Raw genomic sequence first — 3,663 nt, forward strand, 5'->3', positions numbered from 1 at the left:
CTTTTTTGTGCCTGGAGAAATACTATTTCCACTTTTTCATGATTTTCTTGTTTCTCAGTCTATTGTGCTTTACATTTATATTGTCAATTGCTTCCTCATTTCCTTATGTTCTCGGACAACTAATACTATGTGTTTAAAAACAAAAGATATAGGGATCCTTGTATTGAAAAACATGTGTTAACTGGGCAATCATGGATGTATTCTTTAGGCACAGGTGGTATCTAGTTTTCTGTATGTATATACATTTTATATTTATATATATATATATATATATATATATATACATACACACACACACACACATATATATATATATATATATATATATATATATATATATATATATATATTGCAAGTGAGTTCAAGGATAATTCTTTCCAGAACACTTATTCTTTTTTTCTTAAGATTTATTTATTTATTTTGTGTATTTGAGTACACTATAGCTGTCTTCAGACACACCAGAAGAGGGCATCAGACCCCATTACTGATGGTTGTGAGCCACCATGTGGTTGCTGGAAATTGAACTCAGAACCTCTGGAAGAGCAGTCAGTGCTCTTAACCACTGAGCCATCTCTCCAGCCCTGGAATACTTATTCTAAACACTCTTTTTAACTTTTATTTTCCTATTTCTTGTTTGTTTGGAAACATAGTTCCATGTTCCCCCACTAGCCTTGAACTTGTGATCTAAGCCCGACCTCCCAGGCATTAGGTTTACGAGCATGTGCCACCATGCCTAATTTCATGATTTTTTTTATTGCAATACTCTACTTTCGAAGTCTAAATGCTATCCATTGTATAAATTAGACACCTCAAAAATCTTATTTTAAAGTGTAAATATGGTCAATCGGTAGTACCCATTCATTAACAAACAAAAGTTATTCTTTATATCATGTGTGATCTATATTTATATATAGGCTCAATATACATTTATAAGTCATTTCATTTCTATGTGTGAAAATAATTGATTTAAGGATTATCTTATTGAAGTTAAAATTGCATGAAAAACCATATTACCTTCTTAATTATTACCGTAGAGCCTTTATGGTTATTTAGGGAGACATCTAAGCATACATCTGCTGCAGAAGAGTGAGGAGTTTGTGCCCCAGGAGTAAATACTTTGGAAAACATATATGCAGTGAGCAATTTCTATTTTAATTTGACAAGCAAGAACTGGAATCTCATTCGGTGCCTCACCAGTTCAGTTGCTTTGTTCATGCAGAAAAAGAAAGATTATTAAAAACAGCAACGACAGTAATAATAAGATATGAGCTGTGCCAAGGTTTAACATGCAGAAAAGGCTTACCTTGGCTATTGGACATGGCATATTCAGAAAGATAAAACCCAGGTATATCATTGTGAAGTGCGTTTTGTTTTGAGGAGGCATTCTTTCCTTGCAATATAATAAAATTTATTAATAGCAACTGACAGCTACTAAGAAGTTTTTAGAATCAGTGAGTTCTTTCATTGTTTAGAACATTACTTTCTTTTGGAAGTGCAGGACACTGGGTAGATAAGGAACTGAGCAGAAAACGTTGAAAACATTGTAAGAAGAATAGAAATGACAAAATCCCACCAAGAAAGCCCAATGCCTAAAATAATTAAAAAGATCAAGCTTGATGTATTCAAAAAAAGCATCTTCACATTGCAATGACAGCAGGAGCCCAGGCTCTGGACAGGCAAGTCAGCTGCCAGGCACGGACATCCTGAGGGTGGAGGGACCACAAAACTCCGCACACTTCCAAATTAAAACTGAATAAATAAAATGGAGTGTAGCTGTGTAGCTCAGTCTAGGATTATAGGCGCACATCACGAAGTCCAGCCTATAATTCAAACTTTAGTGATTTCTTGATCAACAATGAAATGGTCATTCCTCTTTTTTCCTTTTTTTTTGGTATGAAGCCCACTTCCCCTTTGCATGCTTCTGCTTTTACAGAGCACTGAGGTTTCTACAGGATAATGTGTAAGTGTTGGTTATTAGGTTAAAGTAAGATGTGGGACCACACAGATTCCCTTAGTTCTTCTGAATTCCTCTGTGTCACTTTCCATTACTCATGGAAATCCATCAAATCCTCTAACTACATGGGGACAGAAAAGATGGATGCAGTCACTCTTCCAGCATTTCTGTACATGAATACATACGTGTACACACACACACACACACACACAATTTTAAAGGAAATAGTTTTGAATATGTAAGTGAGTAAAATGGTTTTAAAATAGAGGGCATCAAAGTTATGTTTCCTCTAATGACTTCAGCCTTATCCATACTTTAGAACCTAATGTAACATCTTTAAAAAATAAAATTGTATTATTTATTATTTATTTATTTAGGTTGTGCATGTGTTGTGCGTGCACACACACATGGCAAGTGTGTGGAAGTCAGAGGGCAACCCACAGGACTCTCCCTTCACTGTATGTGTTCCAGGGACTGAACTCGGGTCATCAGGCTTGGCATCGAACCAGAGATTGGGGAGAACCAGAGCAAATCAGTGTCTCCCGGACATGACAGATCAGTTACACGCGTGATCTCACGGCAGCTGTGATGCCTGCACAAGATATGCACAAGGTTAAGCCAGTCAACATTCCAGCGCTGATGGGGAAGCTCCCACAAGCCCCCACCCCTAGATGAGGAGCTGCTGATGGCTGCTATGAAAGAGAGAGGCAATTTTCTTTCCAGGTGTTGTCCATAGTGGGTTGACTGTACTTCAGTGGATAGCGCCCCCTCCCCCCCCCCCGCCACCATGTATATATGGACAGCACTAACTGGATTCAGTGAATTATTAAGACAACAACCACAACAAATAGAAGGAGAAGGAGGGGGAGGAGGACATGAAATTGGAGGACTGTGAAAGGGGCATTCTGGAGAAGTTAGGGGAGAACAGGGAGGATACAAACAGAATACATTGTATCCGTGCATGCAACTCTCAAAGACTACCTTCTAAAAATGAAGGAAAGAACCCAAGTTGACTGCAAGGCAAATGGGTGGGTGCTGGGCTCTGTGCTTGCAAGTGGAGAGACATCAGAAGGACAAGGTCCTGCTGCGGCTGCTGCTCTGGGTGGCACGAAGTACCGTGCCAGTCAGCGGGGCTACTGAACTTCCCAGCGACGGCCTTTCTGAGAAGGCATCTTTCACAGCAGACTAAGAACCAAACCTCAGAGGAAAACAGAAATGACAGAAAGGACCGAGTCATAGGAGGAAAGCAAGGAACGAAACTGAAGGAGGAAATTCGAAGCACTTGGGGCTACCTGCCCTTCACTGACTTTGGAGCCTGTCATTATCTTGCTCTCAGGGCTTCTGAAATGTTCTCTCAGTAACTCTGAGACTACCGAAATGTCAGAGTATTTCTGAAAGGGTCACAGTGAGCTCTTTAAAAAAAATGATTCTTCCAAGAAACTATTATTGAGAATGATTCCACTGTGTATCTGTAAACAGTTTGTTTATCCATCTATCAATTGGAAAATATCCCTTCATTTTTGTTAATATAAATATTTGTAAATTAGTTCCTGCATGCGAAGGGTGATTAAGGCATCAAAGGTGCAACCCTCAAGAGATTAACCAGATACCCATGTAGGACTATAACTCATTTCAAACAAGTCTCTCTCTCTCTCTCTCTCTCTCTCTCTCTCTCTCTCTCTCTCTCTCTCTCTGTGTGTGTGTGTGTG

The sequence above is a fragment of the Mus pahari genome, chromosome 22, assembly GCF_900095145.1.
Source record: "Mus pahari chromosome 22, PAHARI_EIJ_v1.1, whole genome shotgun sequence".
NCBI lineage: Eukaryota > Metazoa > Chordata > Mammalia > Rodentia > Muridae > Mus > Mus pahari.